The sequence below is a fragment of the Colletes gigas genome, unplaced genomic scaffold (genome assembly GCF_013123115.1).
Source record: "Colletes gigas isolate AHSC1104 unplaced genomic scaffold, ASM1312311v1 Colletes_gigas_Sc00016, whole genome shotgun sequence".
Lineage (NCBI taxonomy): Eukaryota > Metazoa > Arthropoda > Insecta > Hymenoptera > Colletidae > Colletes > Colletes gigas.
This window is the reverse complement of record NW_025106645.1, coordinates 5,606,682-5,634,357: the sequence shown is the minus strand read 5'-3', so window position 1 is coordinate 5,634,357 and position 27,676 is coordinate 5,606,682. Positions and strand designations below refer to the sequence as shown.

The following is a 27,676-nucleotide window of genomic DNA, read 5'->3' as shown; positions in this document are numbered from 1 at the left end:
TCTGGCCTTTGTCCCCGCCGTGAACAGTGAAAACGTGGGACCACGCGCGAGAAAGGTGCACAAAGGAAGAATGCATCGAGCGTCCGCGAGGCGGGGATAACCGCGCGATTTGCTTTGAATTAATCATCCAGCGAAATTGAGGAAGACGTCTACGGCGATTACCCGGCAAGAAAACGCCACGGGAAAGCACCAGAGTTTGACAGTTTGAAGCGCGATCCCCCCACGTACATACGTTTCCACGTGGCACCAAGAGTCGTGGCTTTTCACTCGCGTGACACGAGACGGTCGACTTTGATCGCTCGTGGAAACCTAAAAATTGGCATTGTCGCGTCCTGGTGTCACCCAGTGTCGCGACATTGCATTGCACACGTGTCACGGTGTAGTGGTAACAAATGTAGGGGAGTTTTACTGTCGCGTGAAAACGTGCCTTAATACTCTCGAGGAAGGGTTTCTATGTTTCTGTCTCTGATTGCACATGCGTTCAGAACGTCGAAAAATATTTTATTTTGGACTGTTTTCATATTTAGAGCGTTTTCTTTGCAAGCTTAAAGCGGTCCTTAAAAGGACTGGGTAGTCAAATTTTTCGAAACTGAAGTCTTCTTTGCTAATTAATTATCGAGAGTTACTCCAGATATTTCCTTTCATACAATGTTTATTTGCATCTTAAAAAGTGAGACAATTTTTTGTTTAGTTATAGAAGAAAAAGTAGATTTTCTGGCGCAGCAATTTCAACAATTTTACCAATGTATTCAAAATGCATTTACTATTATTTTCAATTCGGACGAAATATTTGAAAAAGTTCGATAATCAGTAATTCGACGAATGGAAGCTTTTCTTGTAAAAAGGAAGGGAGGAATTTCAAACATCTCTTATAACCGTCACGATAAATCATAAATACCTTTAAAATGATGCATCTTTTCAATAAGACATTTTTGGGCGTAAGTTCGTATTACCTTTTATTATCTATTTGACTTGTGACACGTATGTAGTATAAATTTGACCCCAAACTGAAAAGAAATTTCTCAGTTTCTCGATGCAAATGAACATCGTGTAAAAGGAGAAGCCTGAACGTGCATTAATTTTCTTGGATTCTTTTTAATAAAGCATGTTTGGACATAAGTTCGTACGAACTGTGGCGTCACCTCCCAAGCTCGCCACCAGAGGGCTCGCGTTCTCACAAGCGCTCGACCAACCCCTCGATGGCTATATTTATTTGACTTCAGTGATACGTAATATAAATTTGGTCCCAACTGAAAGGAAATTTCTCAGTTTCTCGATGCAAATAAACATCGTGTAAAACGAAAAGCCTTGAACGTGCATTAATTTTCTTGGAATTAATTTCCAAGGGAGAAATTTAACGGGTCTGGAACATTGGAAGCTAGGGAAAATCGTGCGTAAAGCTCAGGATGGGACGCGAATGACCGACGAAAACGTCGATTCCGAAGGTCGTGTTATCGAGCAGCGAGAAAAGTCACGTCGGGAGAATGGTCACGATTTGTTTTAAAATGCTGCGTGCCTGTCGCATGTCGCACGTTCCTAGGTCGTCCGTTACTCGGAATAATTGGGCCTCGACAGGCTGCACGTGCGTTCGGGCGATGCACGCGCTTTCCTGGCCGGCTTGGCATTCGTTAGGCGACCATTAATTGTTAATCGTGACGCGTAGGCGGATACGAAAGCGTGGCTTTATTAGGATACAACGCGCCGTGGGATCGGCCGGACCCCTGGAAAAGCTGCCTTTTTACGGCGCGAGCTTCGAATCGGGAGAGGAATCACTCCGGGGTTCCTAGGAAAAGAGAAAACGCGTTTCCGATTAGCGCAACGCGGACTGTGAATCCATCGAGCACCAAAAAATGGTTGCAATGCCTACTTTCACGATCGAGGGCACATTACGATCGAGAATTTCGATGAAATCGATTTTTATTTCATTTCGTTTTCTCAAAGTGTCTTTGTTCAATGATCGAATAGGTTAGATTTTGAATACCAAGTTCTGCAAAAATATAGAACTCAAAGTTTTCTAGTAATCTGCAACGATAAAATTGATTTTCCTTTTGACATCTTTTTAATGTTCGGAATTCGTAAAAATAACCAAGTTACGACACCAGAAATTTTAAAATTTGTTCGTTTTTCTCGAAACTATATTTTCGAAACTGATACAATATACCAAGATCTAGTTGACCGATTGGTTTCATATTTATTCATATTTACGACTGTATATTATCATTTTTGTGAAAATTTAGTAAAAGTCCGAGTATTTTTTTCGAAGCATAGCCATTTTGTCAGCTGTTTAATTAAATTATTCACTGTGGTTTGAACAGTAACCACATTCGGAACGAATAAAATGAAATATTGTTCCTTTATTTCGTACGACTAGCACGGTCGTAATTAATTCGTCCGATTGGGCTGGTGTTCCGGTGGCATGACCTGGATGTTCGTTTGTAATTCATTCAATTTTGCACCGAATATTTTATAATAATTTGTGTCAGTACTCTAAACGTGTATAAATATTTATGCAAAACGAGAACTTCGTAAGTTTATTAGTTTCATCTTAATTAATTCCAAAAAATCACATTGGAAACGCGCGGTTACAGTAGAATAACCCGTTAAGTAGATTCGCGTGTTCACGATCAGACGAACTTTCTACAGTTTTACGAGCGTTATTTCGAAGTACGATACACAGTAGAATCTCGATAGGCCATCGTGTACATCGAATACAACCAACATGAATTTTTAATATATACTACTGTTATTGTTAATATATAAAAATTAAAACTATAATATCTACATTCATTTATATCACTTCTACTTCCATAAAGTTACAATAAAATTAAATAAATTTTGGTTATAAATTGTGTTTGATTAGACAATATCCTCCCATTTCTTATTCGATAATGTCAATATGGTAATAGCATATATCAAAAACTTTTTACGAACGAACCCATTTATTTATTAATGAATTTTTGAGTAAACCTTTGATCTGGTATCAGATTAACGATCTCGAGAACCCTGATACACTAATTTTGATACAAATAAAATCACGCTTTCATATTTCAACCGCGTTTCGGACGTTTTTGTGCGCTGTGTGTCGTGGCCAGTGAAACGCCTTTCTAACGGAACGATGGAAACGGTGGAATCGATTCTCAGGCGAAACTCGGGCATTCTTTCAAACGGAGTCGTTTACGCTCTACGTATTGTATGCGAGACGAGACAAAGGGGGAAAAATCGCAGGAAAAATTAGCGACTTTCATTGCAATGCGCATGAACGACACGCGTCATCTTGCAAAAACGCTGAGAACCCAGCTAAATCGAATTCTCAAAAGGTACTATTGTTCGTACAATTTACGATATTATTAATAGTTCAGAGTACAGGAAACAATTGAAATTGGCAAGAAAACTGATTCATAATTCTATTTCGATTTTCACTGATCCAAAAGGTTCGCAGAGTATTTATTCAAATACAGCATAATTTTTTTATATCATACGAACGGATGCATAAAAATACATTTAATTATGGATACAAATATTCCTAGACAAGAATAAAAGAATTAATTTAATATTTTTTATCACCGTATTTACTAGTATCTCTTATTGAGAAAACTACATACGTTTAATGTTAGTTTTGTGTTGTTATTGACTATCAGATTGTACTTTCTGTTAACAGTATTAGATGCCATTGATTACATTGATATTTGCAACCGTTCAGTTTGAAATAAATACCTTTAAACTTTCATTTAAGTATTAAATGCAGAAAAGAGTTTTAAATATTTGGTACAGAAAATTTAAGTAAATTATCAAGTGATTAACTTTATAGACTATTTTAAGTATTTTTAAAATCTTCAGTTTCCTCGTTTCTGGCGACTTTTCCTAATCACGATAAACCGATTCTTCGTTATCGAAGACATAATTACGCTTGCACCTCTGACAGTTATGCTCCAATCTTGAGACAGCCGGTTACGCTACAACCGCTCCGACCATTCGCGCCTTTTCCGTATTCCAGCCATTCGGTCAATACTTGGTGAAAAAAACAGTTAAAACCAGTTTCAGGACTTCCATTTCATTTCACGCGTAATTTATTCCCAACGCGACTCGATAATATTAATTTATATGCGAAGATAGTGCATTCGTAAAAAATACCGTGGATATGCCGCGGCGTTGAACAGCGTTAGGAACCGTTACTCGAAACGACACTCAACAGGGTTATGGAGAACATTATCCATCGTATTGTGGGTTAAATCACTAAAAGAATACTGTATTCAAATAATGGAATACAAACTCGTAACATAAAATCCTAAATATTGTATTTAAATAAACTAGTCACGTTCTGTATGTCATTTGGACAATTACTCCAATGAAATTATTCTTAGAAAGTGTCACACCTCTATTTGAGAAACTATTCTAATCGATCATAGTCTGTACTAAAATTCGTTATCGAGACTGACGAGATAATTCTAACAATCCACGTGTACACGATTAATTGTAAACCTTCAAATATAATTACCCTACGAAGTTAATTTTATTAAAAAAATTGACCAAAAATGGTTTAACGTTGCTCGTTATTTTTCTCGATAATGGGGAAGTATAAAAAAAATTTCATTCTACATCTACGACTTGTTTTCTCACGAACAATCACCAACCTCGTAGTTACACCGATATCGAGACACTCTGTATATTTAATGCAAAGCTGTCGCATGGAAGATTTCAAAATATAGCTGAGAAAATGAAAAACGATTTCGATCGACGGATAAACATTGAAATAATTTTGTAAAACGTTTATACATTCACGAGGTATTCGTAAAACAAATCTATCCTTTCGTCGTGACCATTTCCTGTACAAACTTTAAACAAAATTAAATAGTACACGTTTGAAAAATTATTCGTAATAACGAAGGGTTAAACTCGAACGAGCAAATTGTTGGAACAGTTTTGAGAGTCACTGTGTCTAGTTTAACAGTTCGCAGATGAGGATTCGAGGCGTTTTATCGGCGCGGTGCGCGTCACGGATGCAAACAATTTTTCGTTTTGGTGTCCGCGGGCGGAACAGCAAAACGCACCCGGCGCAGAGGCTTCCATATTACGACGTACTATAACTTCTTGTGTAACTTTTGAACGGCAGCCGGCATAACGGTATCGTCGAGCGTGCCGCCACCGCCTCGAGAGGAGTGTTCACCGGCACCGCGATTAGAATTAACGTTTTCCTTGGCCTACCGGTAGGCGTGCACCTGTCGCATTTACAAACGGCCGAACGATCGGTCGAATCAACGCGTAACCAGACGAACACGACGAGGAAAGCTTTCCCTGTCGCCTTACGAAATAACTTGTAACACCAGCGACATTAACTCTACAAATGTTTATTTTCTAAAAATATCAAACTTATTACGATGCTTTGGTATTACGATTATAATTAATCTTTCGATTAAATGTTTCGAATTCGCTACTTGTACGAAGAAATTATTAGTTTGGTTAGCTAATGATAGCTGCTGATATGGAAGGGTCTCCTAGAGGATGACGTCTTTGAAAACTTTCAAATGTTGGTAGAAATATTTCACTACGATGAAGTTGAAATCAAAAATTCTTTAACAGTATCTTCAATCTTCTATACAGTGAATTTTGTATAGTCAAATTATAAATTTCTTTAGCTAATATTATGCTACTGATATGAAAGTTGACATCCAAAATGCTCTAACAGTATCTTCAATCCTCTATACAGTGAATTCTATACAGTGAATTCTATACAGTCAAATTATAAATTTCCTTAGCTAATAATATGCTACTGATATGAAAGAGATCCATAGAGGATGAGGTCTTTAAAAACTTTCAAATGCTGGTAGAAATATTTCACTAATATGAAGTTGGCATCCAAAATGCTCTAACAGTATCTTCAATCTTCTATACAGTGAATTCTATACAGTCAAATTATAAATTGCCTTAGCTAATAATATGCTACTGATATGGAAGGGTCTTCTAGAGGATGACGTCTTTGAAAACTTACAAATACTAACAGAAATATTTCACTAATTGTAAGATGAAATTGAGATAAAAAATTCTCTAACAGTATCTTCAATCCTTTACAGAGTGAATTCTTTAATCATAAAAAAAGTATGAAAAGAGTCGTAATGTAAAAAAAATATATATTTTATAAACCTGAAGGGATCACCTTTATTTAAAAAAATGGTATACTACGTCTTTTTATCCATGATAGAATGGCGGATGTTTAGACAGTTTCAACGATCGTATAATACCAGATTATACGTGGTGAAATAAAGGCACGAAACAACGATTCATAAGCCATATGAGGTACTCCAAGTGGCATGCGTGAAGCAAAGAATCATTGCAGCGTGTGATTCGACCATTTACAGTTGTGCGTCGACGCAAATGGACACCACATCGAGCCACCATTGTTTTATTCTTTTATTTCGCGTCGAATGACCTTGTGTTATAGGCCGTTGAAGTCGTCTGAACATCTGTTTATACTACTAGAAGCACAAAAGTCTAGCGTGCGATCTAGAAAAGTAATGGTGACTTTAAATATACCTAAAAAGTCCTTGACCCAAAAAAATTATTGTTCTCACGTTATGCCCTTTTTATTCAACGCAATCGTTGTGAACAAATACTTCTGGTACACTTAAAAATAACGGAAGCAAATTAAAGTAATCAAAGTCATCACCTCAGCCTCTATTTTGTTAAACGAGGTAATTTCATCTGATTTTTTAATAAAAATCTGTAGCCTTTGAGATACAGTACTGATTGTCAAGTACTTCCTAGTTATCTAAGCACCTACTTATTGTTAGATTAGGTACCATCTGATGATTACGTTCTAACAGTTTAAACGTTCGACCCGTACTGAATTTTTTTCTCGAAAATGCGCAGGATTTTGGGGGTATGTCTGTTCACCAAAAATGATTGTAATTGACCACCGCAACCTAAAATAATTTTTTTAGAACGATTTGAAAAATTTTTTTTGTCGAAAAATTTCTGCACCTACACGATTTTTTTTCTCGAAAGCGGGTAGAATTTCGGGGGTATGTCTATTCACCAAAAATTATTGTAATTGATCCCCGCAACCGAAAATAATTTTTTTAGAACGATTTGAAATTTTTGAATTTAATTGTTAATAACTTTTTAACGAAGCCTCAGTCAAGAAATTGATATTCTACATCCTGTATATCCAAATTAAAATGAAAACCGCTCGATAAGTTTCCATAAAGATATGCCCAATCAATGGCCATAAATCCAGCGTTAATCGAGACAGTAATCTTAACTAGCTCATTTAATACATTTTCCACGAACTTGTTCCGGCATAATATCGAACGAAAATGTATAAAAAAAAAAAAAAAAAAACGTCGATAAAGAGCGCGGAAGCAGGCATGTGTGTGGATTATTTCCCCAACAGCTGTGCCTGAAAATCCGCCGTAAAGAGACCCCCCCGTACGCTCGAGCATCGGCGAACGCGGACAATTTCAGCCATAAACGTTACTTCGTTAATTCCTGGAACGACGGACGCTAATAGCGCGTTTTTAGCATCGATTAATCGGCTCGTGTGATCGTTACTGTTCGCGGGAACAAACGTCCCGTCGGCCCCCCCGAAAGCTCGGCGCGTTGTACACGGCCAGACGCGTCTGGCGCGCGAGTTTTCTACGCTCGAGCTACATTTCCCGCACCAGGAAACGTTCTAATGGCACGACGGGGAAAAAAGGAAATGCAAACGCGGCGGTAACGGTTGCGCGGTGGATACGTACGTGCGTCGGGGCGATAAAAAGAATATCGGTCAGTGACTTTCGCTCGAGACTGCTTCGCAGCCGAGCCTAGGCGCACGCGAACGCGAACGCGAATACGGGGATCGTTCGTCGATCTATTCGTATCCAGTCTAATTACTATTTGAGCCGATTCCTCGACGGCCGAGCGCGGCTCTTTTCCATCGCTGGATACGCGATAGAAACAACGAGTCACTTTTCATTTACGAAGAGGCAACCAAAAGTGGAAACGCGCTTGTTCAACGACTCGTATCGCGGATAATAGGTCCGAGCGTGGAACTCGGGCGTACGGAGCGCGGAAAGATAACAGTCTTTCACCGGTGTATCTCGCTCGAAAATTTAGTCCTCAAAAGGTTTGGTATTCCTACTACGGCAAAACTACCGACGGAAAAAAAAAAAGAAGCGGGAAGCAATCTTTCACGCTGCGGAACCGGCTCCGATGTTTTCTAAAGGGCCCAGACAAACGCGACGCAGACGGGGTTTGCCCGCCGAAACGAGGATGCAGACGAGCGTACCGCGGTAATAGCGAAATGCCTAATTTATATAACGCGGCGGTATTTCGGGTGACGTTTCTATTTTTTAACGATTTATTGGAATGAATTCGGAATCTGATAATTTGGAGACGTTGTATAGTCGCTAGAAAGCTTGTTTGATTTTTTGTATTAAAATGTAGTTCAACGCTTTTCATTAAAATTGTTTACACACTAATAAGCCTGGAGATTTTTCTATTTTATTTTTTATGAGGTTCGATTTTATTATATAGAGTTTAAGAAATTCTTTACCGTGATTCTTTGTCAATACGAGAAATTTATTTTGGTAAAACTACGTGTTCGATTTACGAATTATGTGTGTTTTGTAACCGTAAAATACTCGATAAAGTGAAATTGGTTGAGGTTCTATAATAAATTTGCAGCGTTTCCACTCCAATAGTTTGATTACTTTGCAGTGAAATGAATTGATCAACTTTAAAGTGGTATATTTCTGGAACTATTAGGCATAGGGTATAAGTGCCTTGATACTCTTTTGTAGAGATTAGAAAACTGCATCAAACAGCGTAATCAAAATTATAAAATTCTATTTTTCTTAAAAGTGCAATTGCATTTCCTAGATGCACCGATGCAACTACATTCTTTTTTAAAATGAAACTCTATGACTGCAATGGCACTATTCGCTCTAGTTTTTCAAGCTTTACAAAATAGTATTGCGGTACATATGCCATAAATCTAATAGTTTAAGAGTTATGGCAATTTTAGGTGAAATAATTTAAATAGCATACTTTAAAGTGCTATAACTTTTAAACAGTTAGGTATAGAGCATAAGTGTATTCCTACTCTTTTGTAGAGATTTAAAAACTGCACCGGATAGCCCAATCAAAATTGCAGATTTCTATTTTTCTTAAAAGTGCAATTGCATTTCCTGGATGCACCGATGCAACTGCATTCTTTTTTAAAATGAAACTCTATGATTGCGATAGCACTATTCGCTCTAGTTTTTCAAGCTCTACAAAATAGTATTACGGTACATATGCCATAAATCTAATAGTTCAAGAGTTATGGCATATTTTAGGTGAAATAATTTAAATAGTATACTTTAAAGTGCTATAACTTTTAAACAGTTAGATATAGGGCATTAGTGTATTCCCACTCTTTTGTAGAGATTAGAAAACTGCACCAAATAGCGTGACCAAAATTATAAAATTCCATTTTTCTTAAAAGTGCAATTGCATTTCCTAGATGCACCGATGCAACTGCATTCCTTTTTTAAAATTAAACTCTACGACTGCGATAGCACTATTCGCCCTAGTTTTTCCAGCTCTACAAAATAGTATTGTTATTACGTTATAATTGCATTTGTGCTATAGTTGTGCACCTGGAAAACATTTATGTTATTGTTATATCCTGTCTTAAATAAATGTTATGTTCGCCCTTTTTTCGTTACTATAATTTCATTTTAGCCTGATTCACGTAATACTATTAACATTTAGAAATTAACGATTAAAATTAATGTAAAATTGTAATGGTGCTATAGTTATGCTCTGCAGTGTATATAAAACGACTTCGACCAGCCCCGATCCCTTTTCTCTTTCCGCGCATTGCTAGTGAAAGTGAGCGAGACGCGTCGAGCGGATACGCGCGATAAAGCGATCGCCTCGAACGAAACTCGTTTCTCCTCGCTGCACGATTCGATGGAAAACCGTCGAGGTTTTTTTTCTGATTTTCCGCGTTTAATGGACACGTCGGGGATGACATTTCGGGCGAACGCGTTCACGCGGCACACGGCCTATCTTTTGGAACGTTTTCAATATCCCTGCTAACAAATCTCTACTCTCTATCTTGTTTTCATTTCATTCTATACTTTAGTTTTTGTTCAAGTAATATTGTCTCCTCTTCAATTTCTGCATTTCTTGAGAGAATTGCAAATTGTCAGGAGGAAAACGAAGAAGGACTTTTGCCTCGCCTTTCGAGTTGTTGAAGACAGTTATAAATACAAAAGAAATATAAAAATAGCGGTGTAACGTCATACTGGTATACGAAAATACCAGTAATTTGTTCAGTTTCTCTATTTCATTACAATTCTCAAAAATCATTTTAATTTGTTATCAGTCTCGCGTACCAAAATCGAAATAGCTGTAACACTGAAATCAAAATGATTATTCTGAAACATTTCCACGTTTAGTTTATCGTAAACTAGAATGGGATAGCAGACGTTGGTAATAAAAGGAATGTGATAAATTGTATTAAACAAAAATTTCCCTCCATCGAGAAGAACCGTGGAAAAGTGAAGTTTCAGTTTGAGAAACACTGTTTTATCGCAGCTTTATCTGTCTATTGTATTTTTGCACCTGGAACTTTTGTACTATTGCCTCAGTGGAGCCTGCGTTATGCTTATCTATTGTGTATTGTAGCTTAATACTGAGCACACTGTCCCATAACCTAGAATAAATGCTTTATCTACCTCTCTATCTATCTAACAACTTACGCTTGAACGTGTGAGAAAATAGCTCCGCGCTATGTCACTTACGGTACAATGTACAAAACGTTTCGTAAATGGTGATACAATCCTGGAGATGACGATTCAATATTAAAGAAGTTCTAAACAACAAAGTATTTCCCCTGGGAAAAATTTTAATGGGGTATTCTAGAGGCCAAAATAAGACGAAAATCAAGAATACCAATTTGTTGATGGAGGCTTCCTTAAAAAGTTATTAACAATTAAATTCAAAAATTTCAAATCGTTCTGGAAAAATTATTTTTGATTGCGGGGGTCAATTACAACCATTTTTTGTCATTACACATACCTCCGAAATCCTACCCACTTTCTAGACAAAAATTCGAGAAGGTGTGGAATTTTTCAACGGAAAAAGAAAATTTCAAATCGTTTTGGAAAAATTATTTTCGATTGCGGGGATCAATTACAACCATTTTTGGTCATTACACATATCCCCGAAATCCAACGCACTTTCGAGAAAAAAATTTGAGGTGTGAAATTTTTCGACGGGAAAAAAAAATTCAAAATCGTTTTGGAAAAATTATTTTCAGTTGTGGGGGTCAATTACAATAATTTTTGGTGAATAGACATGCCCCCGAAATCTTGCGCATTTTGGAGAGAAAAAATTCAGTACGAGTGGAACTTTAAACGTTAATAACTTTTTAACAAAGTCTCAATTAAAAAATTACTATTCTTGATTTTCGTCTTATTTTGGCCTCTTGAATCCCGCATTAAAATTTTTCCCAGGGTTAGCCGAACACCCTGTATAGATTACCTAATTTTATTTTTCGTTGTCTAAATGATTAGAGACATCATATTCGCAGATAGCACGCAATGAGAATCAGAACGTAAGTATCTCGTAAGATCACGGCAGCCTGCAATAATTCCACGTTAGATCTTTATTATTTAGCAGCAACGATCTCGCTGCTACGTTTAGCAAAGTCAAACGCTTGTCTCGCGCAGATGATCTAGTTTCTATAGTAAATGGCATCGTTGATTCTCACAACCTTCGATCCGATCTCATATTCCGATGGAGGTTGAACAAACTGACTCTTAATATTATCCGAGTGTTACGTAATGGGGCTTATTCGTAGACATAGTAATACCTTATATCCATAACTTCCTAATAAGGAACGTCTTGCTTCTATTAACCTGAGTGTACTCGGGTCCATACATATTGCATTTTTCCGCTAACCCTAGTTATGCCGATCATTTGAAAGTATAATGGAAAAAGCTAAATACTGTATTCTTATTATATTACATTTTCAAGCATTTCGAACCGTCAATCTCGTGAAATTAAACGTTAAGAATTTCATTTCAACGATGATACTAATTTAATAAAGGATATTAATTTAATTGCTTATTTAACAATTTTCAGAATTCACATTCATTTCATTGTAACTTATCACTGTCTTTGCTAAACCCATTGTAACACAAATTATTGTTCGCTTCTGAAAACAGTTGTAAAACAAAATACTGATAAAATTCATTCCCAAATTACCTTGCATACCCATAAAATCCAAAGGAAAAGTAAATTTTTGATTTAAACAATTGTTTTCCAAATTCTGTGGTTTCGATATCACTTCTCAGCATTACTAAATTCTCCGTTTAAACTTATTAGAAGATTTCGTGTCTTTTGGAACGTATCTTTCGCTCCAGAAATCTCAGTACTCTCAAAGTTCCTATTTTAAAAATATAACTCATAAAATTTCATAAAAATAATACCTCAGCACACCTTTACGCTATCCTTCTGTATCTAAAAGCGTGCTCCTATATTTGCCAAACTTCTTTCTCTTTTGATCTTTCGCCAACGAACCGGTATTAGAAACTCGCCGCTGATAAGAAGCGCTATTCCGAAGTTTGGCTCGCGATTAGCGAAACGATAGGCAACCAGACTGGTTCCTTTTACGATGGAAACGGTTAATTGCAAAAACGTCGCTCCTCGTACAATAAAAACTCCCCTCCCACCCCTGCCCACTGAAATAGAATGCCGTATTTCACGGGAAAGTTTTACGTCCCGCCGCGCGCTTTAAAGCGTCCACTTTATTGCTTTTCGGCTACGCTCTCCTACCATTTTTCTTCGGAACTTTAAACGAAAGTCAATGACTACCATGTATCCTCCACCGTCGGTGGTTCCCCTCTATACAGTGCGCGCCGGGGCAAGGCCGTTTTTGCATTTCAAAACGAAGGGAGCCTTCTCGTAGAGATTAAAACACAATTTAAACCCCCGTACGGGGTGAGAGAGACAGAGACAGGGACGTGCAATCCTTGAATACTTTCCCGGTTAATTACCAGCGTCGAAGGAGCGCTTTTCATTCGTCGGACGGGCAAAGAGTTAAGTAACAAGCACTTTCGCTCATTTCCACGGACTCTTCTCCCCGGGGCTTGAATGGAACTGTTAAAATTTTCAATTACTTACGACGTAACTGTTATTTTCTTGACTGCTCTGCTCGCGGAAAACTTTATTCTATCGCTAGTCAGTGATCTGTTTGACAGCTGTTCTAATTGGGGGAGGAAAAAAAGAAAAAAGTTTTACAGTTTCTTACCAATGGGGCATTTCAATTTTGCGTATTTAAATTATTTATTGAGAAACGAAGGTAAATTAATTTTTCTATGTTGTCTGAAAGCGTCTGCTGCACGAGATATCTATTTTCAATAGGATCGAGCACCGCCATATATAATTGCAGAGTTGTCAAAAATTGTTTAACGTTAGATTTACGTTGACGATTACCTTAAAATACGATTTTTCTTTTTATTGGAATATGTATTCATGCCATTGCACCAAACAAATTCAACATAAGTAGTTAAAAAATAATATTTACGCGTTCTGCAATTGTCAGCCAAATCACTTCCGTTTATAAAATATCACAGGGTTAAATTCAACCACTGGTTTTCTCTGTCTATTTTTTAAGGGGCACGAAACTCCCGGCGGTTCCCTCGCGAGCATCTTCTCACGTTTTTACGACTTTCAACAGAAACGAAGTCTCTTCGATCGTTTCCTCTCCCGATACGCGACCGACTACTTTCCACGGAAATATTTCCCCTCCTCTCGTCCAGGTTCGCTCTCTTTTTTACCATAGACAAGAAAACCCGCGATCTCTACCCCTCGTGCCCCTCCACCCGGGAATAATTATTTCGAGCAGTCCACTCGTCTCTTTCTATCTCGTCTTTCGAGTATCTCGGCTAGATGCACCGAGCAAGCCGCGTCAGGCCATTTTATGCTCTGAATATCCCCGGCCACTGCGAGGAGAATTAACCTACCGTGCCCGAAAGCACACTACCTTACTTATCCCGACGAGTACGTCCTGTCCGGGACGTTCGTTTAACCGACTCTCGTTCGGATACGATTGCTTGGAATTCGTTTCCCGAACGGAACAAGACCGACGCCCGTAGCGGACAACGTCGACCGTGGTATTCGCGGGAACGATCTCGCGGAACCAGGAGGCAAACGACACGACGGTGTTGGGTTCCAACGAGATGCCAAAGACGAGGCAACTTTACTGCGATCTAGCTTTCAAGACGAGTAACTGAACTCCCATACTACGGCAATGATTCTTGAAACGAAGCCTCGGACGTGATTCGTACGTTGAACATTTCTATACAATGTTCTCTGCTTAAAGTACTTTGAGATGTTTTTACTGAGAAATATCGAAGCCCCGGATGTAGTTCGTAAATTGAACATTTCTACCTATACTATGTATGAAATTTTTCTGTGAAAAAAAATTTTTTCAAATAGTTCTAAAAAAATTATTTTTGGTTACGGGGGTCAATTACAATCATTTTTGGTCAATAGGCATGCCCCCGAAATCCTGCGCATTTTCTAAAAAAAAAATTCGAGAAGGTCTGAAATTTTTCGACGGAGGAAAAAAAATTCAAAATCGTTTTGGAAAAATTATTTTCGGTTGCGGGGGTCACTTACAATCATTTTTGGTCAATAGATATACCCCCGAAATCCTGCGCATTTTCTAAAAAAAAATTCGAGAAGGTGTGAAATTTTTCGACAAAATTGAAAAGTTTCAAATCGTCCTGGAAAAATTATTTTCGGTTGTGGGGCTCACTTACAATCATTTTTGGTCAATAGGCATACCCCCGAAATCCTGCGCATTTTCGAGAAAAAAATTCAGTTTGAGCGGAACTTTAAACGTTAATAACTTTTTAACCAAGCCTCCATCAACAAATTACTATTTTTGATTTTCGTCTTATTTTGGTCTCTAGAATCTCTCATTAAAATTTTTCCCAGGGTTGACCGAACCACCTTGTATGCAGGACTTGTACTTTATTCTTTCCATTTGAAAGATTTCGATTTCCAACGATTTCTAGGGACTTTTATCGATATAATTTCATTGCCACTCGGAGATTGTTCAGTTAAGGAATAACTGTCGACCGAATCTGTTTCCATCTTTAAGGAATGGTTGCAAAATATTGCATTTTAACCCTCTTCTATACAATAACCTGTTTGACTCGTAAGTTCTTGATGTCAAGTCTCGGAATCATGAGGCTACTCGCACGTCATCGAGTAAATCAAATTTATTCTTTTTCGCGGCCATTATACGAATACACTTAAACGAAATTAAATGGTGTACGTTTGAAAATTTATTTGGAATTAAATCGTACGTTATAAGAATGGAAATGCTCAACTTGGAGCAAAAAGAAGCAATGCCCATGTAAGATAAAAATTGATAAAAAAGCTTATTATTTCTTTTGCATAGAATAAAAATCTATAAATAAATTAAATAAAATGTAATTCCATTCGAAACTGAGTAACTTTCCCCGAAAAATCCCAGTAAAATTATTTGAAACAATTATTTTCAGGATCCTTCCAACCTCTGGTTTCCTAAGACTATCTCGATAGCTGATATTCCGCGAGAGTTTCCGACCGGTCCCTCCAAATATTCCTCGCCAGGAAATCTAACGACAGAACGTACAAGGAAGAAATGGTGGAACGCTGTTCGACATCACGTAGTCGACTCGCGGGCAAACGTCGTGCGCTCCGCTGACATTTAAATGTCACACATTACGAGAGCGCAACACGTTCGATGAAATTCCCTGCCACGTATCAGGATACGTTCGACGACGAAATCTCAAAACACCGAAACGCGCGTTGATCCACGGCCTACGTCGATCCGCCAACGTCGATAAAACGTTAACGATCGACGTTTGTTAGCGTCGACACCGCCGGATAATCGAGCGCGTCTCGCGACCCTGATAGCATATGTTTCGCGCGTTTATCGAGCGGATGCTTCATCTCGTTTCTCAACGTTCTTGTTCGCGCGATCGACGGCTCGTTCCACGTTCCACAATGACACCCTCGATGGGGGAAGGGATGTTTTCCAAAACCGACGCAGTACCTCGAGCGTCGACGCATCGATCACCGAGGGACCACGATCGACGAAGCTTTCGCTGTTACACCTGGTGACTCACCGATTGCTCTGTGCTTCCAATACCACACACACTTTTCCCAACAGAAACGAACGACACTATCAACAGACACTTCTCGAGTTACTTTCGGATCGAAATCATCACACTTCTCGTTGTTCACGTTTCATCCATCGCGTACCCGATTCTCACATCTCCACGGTCAGAAAATTCGCCGTACTCGGTGCACTTACGAGGAACATGGCTGAAGCTAGGAGTCGGCTGGGCGAGGAAAGAAAGGAACGCGGAGTTTCGCAGCCAGGACGGCTGGCTGGTTGGCTGACTAGCTGACCGGTTGCTTGTCAGTTATTGTCCGCGGCCGCTTTCGAACTGACACGCGGTGCAGCCAGCGCGAAGAAAGGCGCGGGAGAGCCCGCTGCGAGCGGCTTTCCGTGGGACATCAAATACTAGAGGAGTAGGGGAAGCCTGGGGAACGGTCGCCGCGCGATAGACACCCGGTAGATCGTACGAGCTCGTTCCTTCGAATGTGACGGTCGAACGTGACGAAACCTAATTTTTACTTCCACGCGGGGAGAATTTTCTATCAACCAGTTAACTGTTTCCGACGAGTATACTCGTCCTGGAAAAAGTGCAAATTTTTTTAGTTACGACGAGTATATTCGTCATGAGTAATATTCTGACAAGTATACTCGTCATGAAAAAAGTGCAAATTTTTTTAGTTACGACGAGTATATTCGTCATGAGTAATATTCTGACAAGTATACTCGTCATGAAAAAAGTGCAAAATTTTTTAGTTACGACGAGTATATTCGTCATGAGTAATATTCTGACGAGTATACTCGTCATGAAAAAAGTGCAAAATTTTTTAGTTACGACAAGTATAGTCGTCATGAGTAATATTCTGACGAGTATACTCGTCATGAAAAAAGTGCAAAATTTTTTAGTTACGACGAGTATAGTCGTCATGAGTAATATTCTGACGAGTATACTCGTCATGAAAAAAGTGCGAAATTTTTTAGTTACGACGAGTATAGTCGTCATGAGTAATATTCTGACGAGTATACTCGTCATGAAAAAAGTGCAAAATTTTTTAGTTACGACGAGTATAGTCGTCATGAGTAATATTCTGACGAGTATACTCGTCATGAAAAAAGTGCAAATTTTTTTAGTTACGACGAGTATATTCGTCATGAGTAATATTCTGACGAGTATACTCGTCATGAAAAAAGTGCAAATTTTTTTAGTTACGACGAGTATATTCGTCATGAGTAATATTCTGACGAGTATACTCGTCATGAGAAAAGTGCAAATTTTTTTAGTTACGACGAGTATATTCGTCATGAGTAATATTCTGACGAGTATACTCGTCATGAGAAAAGTGAAAAATTTTTTAGTTACGACGAGTATATTCGTCACGAGTAATAAGCAGTGACAATTTGCAGTTTAAATTGACATTTTAGTAAAAGTTGAAATATATTCGTAAACTTCGAGATGTTTGAAATATTTTGAGGCCCGTCTAAATAAAAGGAACAAATAAAAGTTTATAAATAATTAATGTAAAAAAAAAATCGCATATAGTATAAATTATTTTTCAAAACAAATGATAACAAATGAATTTCGTTAATTTTGCAAACTCGACCCTGAACATTTCGAACCTTGATTTGGAACCATTCTTTCGATTCGGTAGAAAAACGAGAAACCGATTGTTTTTAACTCGTTACGCGAGAATCTCCCCTTAAGTGTCCAATATACGAAGTGCAAAGGTTTAAGTTCAAACTCCAAGAATTCCGTTCGAAGTTCGCTGCACGGAGCAAACTTCCAAAGTTCAATTGGTTCTCGGGCGAACAGTTCGATTATTTCTCGGCCGTATCGCGTGTCGGATTCCTTTCACGGTGCACACACGCCGCTAAACCGGAGTAAACTTGAGCGGATGGAGTCGCTGGAGCCAGAGGCGACCGGAAGACGGGTAGTCGAGTCGCGTTTACCTCGATCATTAGGAAAAGATTACGCCGACGCTGGAACTTCGAACTGTCAGCGTTCCCTCGCTTCTTTACGAGACCGATCGATCCGTAAATCGGGGATCTAACGAGTCCACCGCCTCTTCGAGACGCAAAAAGTGGCCGGTTCGTTTTAATGCGACGCAAAGAGCCGGGGCGTGTGAATATTCATAAGCGCGTTAACCTTGATCGGGACGATAATGGGACACGCGATACGCCGAGAGTCTGGGCCTCACCTTCGAGTCCTTGAAAAGGTTGTGAACGGCGGTGGTGCTTACGGATCGCCAGCCACGACGATGACAATGATTACGAAATTACACCCCCCCACCCCCTCCCCCGGCCATACGTACGAAAGCCTGCTTTACCGAGCCGGAACGTAATCGATCGTCGATGCTGATTCGATTCCATGCGAACGCCGCGCGATTCTCGATCGCTGCTCGAGCTACAAAATCGGAACGATCGAGACTGCTCGAAAGTCACTTTCTCTTCTGCTAGAAAAATTTGATTATTAACAGAATCGAAACCGGTATGATTGATGCTTTAAAAGTTCATTCAAATAAAAATAAAATTTTTATACGCTATCTATACATGTCTTTCATTTTACAGGAAAATTTTGATTGAAAAAAAAATGTTTCCAATGCTTTATACATTTTAATAGGGGATTCTAGAAGCCAAAATAAGACGAAAATCAAGAATACCAATTTATTGATGGAGGCTTCGTTAAAAAGCTATTAATGTTTAAAGTTCCGACAGTACTAAATTTTTTTCTCGAAAACGCGCAGGATTTCGGGGGTATGTCTGTTCACCAAAAATGATTGTAATTCACCCCCACAACCGAAAATAATTTTTCCAGAATGATTTGAAATTTTTTTTCCGTCGAAAAATTTTACAATTTCTCGAATTTTTTTCTAAAAAGTGGGTAGGAATTCGGGGGTATGTATAATGACCAAAAATGATTGTAATTGACCCCCGCAACCGAAAATAATTTTTCCAGAACGGTTTGAAATTTTTTAATTTAATTGTTAATAACTTTTTAACGAAGCCTTAAACGAAAAATTGATATTCTTGATTTTCGTCTTATTTTAGCTTCTACAGTCTCCTATCAAAATTTTTCATCAACGCGTCAGTCTAAGTACTATGTAAGTTGGACAAATACTTTTCCCCAACCACAATTTCGTCTTTTAAATGTTTTCTAATAAAAAATAAAGGAAAGTTAAGATTACTTTTCCTGTAACTTCCTTTAACTCATATTAAACTCATTTAATATTCTCCTACGTTTTGTATTTATATGGTTGTATTTTGCGTTTGAAAAACTATATATCGTGGGGCCCTGTTAGGCCTGAGTACAGCACTGACGGTGTGCGCATGCGTGTGTGCGATTCGAAAGGCGCGCTTTTCCCCTGAGTTCAATATGACCGCGCTGTTTTAATCTTATAATATAATATTTTTAAGTTTACAACTGTGTGTCAATAATTACACCGATTCTACCTCGATCCTCGCTAAAAACCTGACATAAAGTAACGTATTGTCACGTTTGGCCGAAAACTTTTTGCCAAGGTTAGCAGAATATGCTGATGAAGAGATCGAACGAGTTTGGAATAATTTCCAAGTAGACATGTGCAGTAGAACTCCATTTATAGGAACGAAATTTTACTCAGCGATCGATTACCTGAATTCCTGAGCGATGGAATCCACTTATCTTGAGTTATTTGCACGAAAAATCAATAGGTAGAGAGGAGAATTAGCGAACTCCCATTGTATGAACGAGCCAATGATATGAGCCGTACCTTCCATTTAGAATTATAGAAATACTTACCTCGTGATATTGTTGAAAATTATTGATACTGTATGAATTGGTGTTTACGTACCTGCAACAAAATTGAAAAATATAGTTAGAAACAAATAATGCATCGATACTGTAAAAACAATAATGTACTGTATACTTAATGCAAGTATAGTGTCAAGAGTATCAAAAATATAGCATGCTCTGCCTAGTTAAATTATATTTGCAAAAACGGTGAAACGAAGTCAACGATATTTGCTTTGCAGGATGAGAGGTACAGGAAATTAAAAAACATTTACAGAAGAATTTGTTCCTCTTAAATACAAGTTTTCAAAAGTATTTTCCACTCAGTTCCACACGGAAATTAAAAAAATTAACGGAGATATTGATCTTTGTAGGCCATTGCCCAGAAGTTTTTAGAGTGCAATAATTAGAAGTAGAAACTTGATTGCACGAATGAAAATTCCATTTTGCAGAAACGAATTCAGAGAATGTAAAAAAAAGAAGCAGAGAACTCAGTTTTTTAATTCTTGCACCATTTTTAAAACTATGTGGAATTTCACGAAGGATGTAACACGATATTTTATTAATTACTTTTCAACGAACAAGGTAAATCAATAGAGTCGATGTCCAAAAGGATATTTCAGTTCAGTCATTTTCTCAAATATTTGTTCATTATGTATTGAAAATTTATTTCGTACAGAAATATCAGTTATTTATAACACAAAGTTTGTTATTAATATTAATAAAAGTTTATTCATTAAATTAAATCATATTGTTTCTTGTCTAAAAATGTAGAATTATAATAAGTAAAATATGTTGGATAAAATGCATTAAAAAACTGTATAAAGAAACTGTACGATTGAAAATAAAGTTCTGCAAAAAGGTTGGAAAAACTTTACTATCGTATTATCATCGTGTTATTTTTTAGCGCAGCGTGCCGCGCGGAACAGCAGCAAAAATTGAAACACCGTGGTCGATGGGTCGCCGCGATATTGATATAAATTGACCGTCGCTTCTACGAGCGAGCGATTAATTCGATCTTCCTGGAAAGAGGCGAGCCGAGCCTTAGGCCGCGAAACCTCCGTTGACGAAGTTAGATCGGAAAAGTGACGCTTAATTATGGTTCAAAGCGAGCCGTGGCGAGGGTAACTAGATCACAAAACTCGAAGTGATGCAATTTCACGGCACGACGCGCCCCGCGCTTTATTTTCCGTGTGCTAAATATTTCCCTCGCGAGTCAGCGACACCGTTTTTTTCCCCCCCGGTGCGCGCGCTTTTAGCCGCCGCGTTATAAAAAGACGCGGGCAAGCAAATTCCTATGCAAATCGGCCAGGAAATCGTTTACAAGTATGCAAAATCGCCGATAATCCGACGCGTTAAGCGGGACCCGCAAGCTTCGAAACCTCGAAAATTTACGCGATATCTTCGAATGGAAACCGAACTTCTTCCGTTGAAACGATACTAGTGGCGGCGGGGACCTTTGAGAGGAATTTTATCTGTAAAACAAGTCACGTTTCAAGATACAAAATGTAGTCAGTACAAATTAATGGTATAAAATTGTATTATTTAAAAATAAGAAGACGAATGGAGAGGATAAGGGCTGCAGAGTTTCTTTTTACATCATCTCGAAGACGTTTTAAGAACTTCTATATTGGTTGAGAACTCGTATTTTAATAATACAAAGTATTTATTGAGAATGTGTAAAACAAGTGACGTTTCAAGATACTTTAACAAAATATACAGGGTGGTCCACGTAACTTGTATAGCTCGATAACTTCCAAAATATGCGTTGCACGAAAAGATTTTGTATAGAAAAGTTGCATGGTTTAACGGGGCACATAATGTAGTGCATTAATTTTTATTGAAAAAAATGAATAGAAGTGGACCTAATAGCTAACGAGTAATTTCACTTTATTCCTTGATTATTTTCACTGTTCTACAGAAATCTGTGGTAAGGTTGAGCTCCCAATTTGATATTACGCGAAGAAAATTCTCAAGAAATAAAGTGAAATTACTCGTTAGCTATTAGGTTTAGGGCAAATAAAGGTCAATACTTTTTCACTCAGAATTGGATATTCTTCCATATTTTCATGCAAAAAATATAGCATTCTATTTAAAAAAGCGAAGTTGACCTTCAAATCTCCGAAATGCCTCCGCCTATAAAAAAAATAAATGCACTACATAATGTGCCCCTTTAAACCATGCAACTCTCGTGTACAAAATTTTTTCGTGTAACGCATATTTTGGAAGTTATAGAGCTGCACAAGTTACATGGACCACCCTGTAGACGGTATACAATTTATGGTATAAAATTGTATTGTTTAAAAATAAGACGAATCGAGAGAACAAGGGGTACAGAGTTTCTTTTTACACCATCGACGTTTTAAGAACTTCTATGTTGGTTGAGGACTCGTATTTTAATAATACAAAGTTGTTAACATTTATTGAGAAGTTGTTTTCATTTGCGTTGGGAAACTTTTGGCGCTGACGCGATTTCTGATCAGAAACTGCATGATTTTCGCGATACTCACATCGCGATGTGGAATATTCCACTAACATGGATCCGTCCTACTCGCTGAACGCGTTATTACTTCTGCTTAAAATGCATGAGACCGCGTACGGGATAGCGGCATAATTTCACCACCGTGGTTACTTTCTTTCCGCGATCCGAGCGCATCGGACGTAATAATTACGCGGCGATGACGCCGATAATAGGCCGTATTACGATCGCAATTAGGAGAAACAATCGAAACCGTGGCTCGAAATCGTCGGTGAAAGTGACGAAATCGTTGCTTAACCGTGGCCAATAGACGAACGCTTTATTTCTTTCGATACCTCGACAACGCGCGCCATATTGGGCAACGATCTATCGAACCAACGATCGACGTTCAAGATTAAACCGATTAATCGTTAATTGTCATGAACGATTACCAAATGGATTAGTAGTCGATTGTTCGCTACGATTAACGATTAAATCGATAATGGCACTTATCGTTGGTTAGATCAAGAGATTGACGAGCAGTATTTTCATTCTTTTACAGAAAATGTGTACGTTCGGTCGAAATGACTTATCATCTATGAAGCGTTTCTTGAACTTTTGAAAACAATTTTTGATAAATGCCTATTTTTATTTATAACGAAAAAAATGGTGTTGTCGCGAACCATGTATGATACACTGGTGTACGTGATAAATCAAATACCATTCAATCAAATTTAATGAAATTTGGTGTACGTATTCTCAATAACATTCTCTATTGGTTGGCGTAAGATTTTTTTGAATTTCAAGAAATTATAGAAATTATAACAGTTTAAAAAAGGGACGAATCTTTCGCCGGAGGTTTTTTTTATCAATATCTCCAGTTGTTAAGTCAAACGACAGATAATGTTACTGAGAATATGTGTACGAAATTTTATTAAATTCGGTTGAACGGTTTTCGAGTTATCACGTGCACCAGCGTTTCCATACATGCTTTGGAATAAGGCCATTTTCTCCGTTAAAAAGAAACATAATCATTCAACAAAAATACTATAAAAAATTAATGAAAATAACGCTAGTGTTAAATGAACTAAAAAACCATATGGATACAGTAATGATTCTAAAAATAAACCCCTGACATAACTCGCAAGTTAGACATTTCCATTCCTCCCAACTAGGGGGATCCCCCTTGGAGCCAGCGAAGCGTGAAAGACATTTAAAACACGGTGTCGAATTTCACCTTTCTTGCACGAAAAATGAACAGTCCAACACCGGAGCTACGTTCATCTTAAGAATCATTACTGTATATAGACCAACCCGATAGTACAGGCTCACAACATGTGCAAATATGGATTTAACACCTCGAGAGTGTGAAAGAAAAGCTGCAAAGGTGTAATAATCGAGACGTTGCACTCGATGACGCGACGTCCCTAATAGACGTCAAAAACAGGACTTAGTTTCCGTGTACGGATCAAGCGGAAGCGAACGTTATAACAGGAAGTCGCATTATTCGATGCGCTATTGTTCGAAAATCACGCTTGAGCAACGTTCAGGGTCGGGAGCCGTCGTTGAACACGTTTTATTTTGATATTCTTCTGCGCCGCTTCGTCAGGCATCCCCAATACTGCAAACAACGAACGCTCTTTTGTTAATAAAAGAAAAAGTATTGCATATATCGCAATTATCCCAGTTCATGCTATAGGGAGACCAGTTCCAAAGATACTGTATAAATTTCATGTTGATATCTTGACCAGATTTTTTGTTATAACAACTTTAAAGTTTCATGACCAATTGTTATACCTGCGCGCTATACATTTCAGCAGGCTATAACTTCGTTAGTCTTCAGAATTTCAATTTAATATTTGATAGATATATTTTCGAGCCTACATACTAAAAGAAAATGCAAAAAAAATTCAATTTTTTTAATCACACAAAGCAGAAAGGCAACTTAAAGTTTTACATCCAGTTATACCTACGCGTGGTACATTACAGCAGGCTATAACTTCGTTAGTCTTCAGAATTTCAATTTAATATTTGATAAATATATTTTCGAGCCCACATACTAAAAGAAAACGCAAAAAAAAATTTGATTTTTTAAATCCCACAAAGTAGAAAGGCAACTTAATTCTCGATGTCGATGAATATTCAGGTAACAATAAACATTCATCGAATACCGATACGAGAGATCCGATTTTTAGGCAAACAGCCAAATTTTTCGATTCAGAGCACTGTACGTGCCAGTTAAGTTTATCGGGACGTTAAGATGGTGTACGAGTCGCCTTTGAATGTCGTGATTCCGTCCCTCGGTCATGATTTCTTTATAGATCACGGGAGCCTGCGGCAAGGCTCGCGCGAGTACGAGTAAAATAAGAGCCGACGGTTCGCGTACAATCTAATTCACGGACGAAGCAAGCTTGTTTGTCACTCCCTCTCTTTCTCTTTAGTCGCGTTATCGATTTCACGGCGCCGCTCGACACGACTACGGCCGATAGCTGACATCGATAGGTTCGATTACGAGGTATCGATTGCAACATTCTTTATAGCCTCGCGGTGTGAGAAGTTTTCTAAAAAGAGTTTCAACTCCGGAGGATCGCGCGATGTTTATGGATGCCTCGGCGTGAATTTAAGACCGACGATATTTCATGAGAACTCTGCCCCAAGAACTTGATCGCTTTCTAATTCGTTTTGGCAAACGATATTATAAATTATGGCAACTTTGTACAGAGTTTTGTACCTTTATGTTAATCAAGATTAGATTTAAGGATCTCATGTGAATGATAGAAAACTGAACCATTTTTCTTAATTTATTTTTAAGGAAATGTTACATCCGACGTTATGATTCTTTTTTGCAGTTTACTTAGCTATCCTTTTGGAATACAAGATAATTTTTTTATTAATTTTTATTAACTTTTAATCTTGCTATCACATAAATCAAAAAAATCAAAAAGATTTTTATTCGGTAGGTTTATAGTTACCGCCCGTTCCAAAATAATTAATTTATGTTGCAAATTTAGGCACCTAATTAAATTTTCAGTAAGTAATTTTTTTCTCGGAAGTGCGTAGGATTTCGGGGGTATGTCTATTCACCGAAAATGATTATAATTTACTCCCCAAAACAAAAATAATTTTTCCAGAACGATTGGAAATTTTTTAATTTTGTGAAATTTTACACTTTCTCGAATTTTTTTCACAAATGTGGGTAGGAATTCGGGGGTATGTCTATTGACCAAAAATGATTGTAATTGACCCCTGCAACCGAAAATAATTTTTTTAGAACGACTGGAAATTTTTTAATTTTGTCGAATTTCCCACTTTTTCGAATTTTTTTCTCAAAAAATGGGTGGAAATTCTAGAATATGTCTATTGACCTAAAATGATTGTAATTGCCCCCCGCAGCCGAAAATAATTTTTCCAGAACGATTCGAAATTGTTGAATTTAATTGTTAATAACTGTTTAACGAAGCCTCCATCAACAAATTGGTATTTTTGATTTTCGTCTTATTTTGGTCTCTAGAATCCCCCATTAAAATTTGTCCCCAGGGGTGGCTGAACACCGTGTATATACTTTCAAAAAATGAAGTAAAAAAAAATTAATATTGACTGAAAAATGTGAGTATTAAAGGGTTAAACGATACACGATGAATTATATGCCTGGTTAATTATCGGTTGACAGTTGGCCCCGTTTCGGGAAACGACGTTCGATTTTACGACTGTTCCGAATAACGCGCCGTGCATCGCGAATCCGCGAGGCAACTTTCTATCGCGACGGTGTTCCTTCGCGGTTAAACGGTTCGTTAGTCGCGGAGCTTGCGTTACAGCGTCGTTGTAAAACAACGCGTCGATGAACGGAATCGTATTTATAGGGAACGTCATCGTACGATTGGCGAACGAAAGAGCGACGCGGCCAGATTATTTCTGAGAACGCTTGCGCCAAAACGCCAACAAACGGATAATTAAAACGCGAAACAGCGACGCTCAGCAATTGCTTCGAGCACGATGAGTCGAAGTCGAATAAACCTGGTCAAAAACTCGCCGCTTTAAAAACAACCATAAAACTTTATGCACGTTTTATTACCGTTGCACGATAAAATATTCTATAAAAGCAGGACTAAAAAAAGAAAGAATAAAAATCTGACTAAAACTGGACCATAAAATTCGATATACAGTAATTCTCAGTAATTCACTTTGCCGTTTTACAGTTTTATCAATGATGAAAAATAATCATTTATCATATAGGAGTTGTATATATGTACATTAAAAAATATACTCGGCAATTTGCGAATTTTATTCTTCTGTATTTACTACCTCACCTGGACTTAATATTTACGTAACTAAATGTACGATTAAGTGCTTTAATATCATTTATTTGTTGATAGATTCAACATCTCGACGGTGGAATTTTCATATTTATTCTGTCTTCTTAAATTTATTGCGTGAAACCCAAAAACAGAATGCAACGCACGGCCCTGAATCACACAGCATTGTGCAGGCACTTAAGAATTTAATTTACGATCACGCTATATCGCTATATCTAGTGCCTCGGGAAACGACAATTATCGTATAGATTACGATAATATCGAACCACAAATCAATAAAATAAAAGATCTTCTGTCTGTCCTGAAAGATAGCCGATACAAAAATATGACTAACGACGCGCCCTCGACAGCGTCGTTTATCGAATATCCATGGAATGCATACCCAAATTAAATGGGAATGTCGCGAGAAAGAAGACAATGCACAACAAACGATCATATATCCCGCGCGTTCGTTTTGCAATGCGCGAGAACTAAAATATCGTTGCACAACCGTGGCTGCACAATGGCGCGAAGTATAGCCGAGTGAAAGGCGACGAGATATCGCGAGGGGCATGAAACTAACACGAGTAATCGAATATACGCGTCGTCGCGTTTACGGTTACATTAGGTATATCCATAAAATATCCACGCACACATCTCTCGGCTAATTCGACTCGGTTCCGTTTCTGTGACTTTGAACGCCAGCAATTATTGCTCTTCAACATTCTCCAGCGGACGGTTGCGAACGTAATCGATAGTTATGCCACAAAAATTAACGCACTAATGGCGTTGTAAATTCATTTCATAGTACACGATTATTTCAAATTGTACAAAGGTTGAGACCATTCTAAGAATTTCTAGATATTCTTCGCCAAAAATACGCGCTGTTTGCATTTTGAAACATTAAAATGCACTAATCCATTCAGGAGTTATGATTTTTTAAACATAAGCATGAAATTTCAGGGGAATCAGACAGACATTGTCAGACATTGTATTTTAGGTAAAGAATT

The 27,676-nt window shown here is 37.9% G+C and overlaps 2 protein-coding genes across 5 annotated transcripts in view; both read right to left on the bottom strand.

Moving 5' to 3' along the window:
• Nucleotides 1–27,676, bottom strand: part of LOC122400283 (serine/threonine-protein kinase 25-like) — a 186,159-nt gene that overhangs the window by 68,513 nt on the left and 89,970 nt on the right. Inside the window, exon 1 of one of the 4 annotated variants that reach the window (XM_043401657.1) lies at nucleotides 16,158–16,563. The exons of the other annotated variants lie outside the window; for them this stretch is intronic. The gene's annotated coding sequence lies outside the window, so the exon portion shown is untranslated. Of the gene's footprint in view, nucleotides 1–16,157; nucleotides 16,564–27,676 lie in introns of those variants that run through there. 4 annotated transcript variants of the gene reach the window in all.
• The window catches only part of LOC122400280, a 249,626-nt gene that overhangs the window by 171,423 nt on the left and 50,527 nt on the right, over nucleotides 1–27,676 (bottom strand). The window lies entirely within an intron of this gene.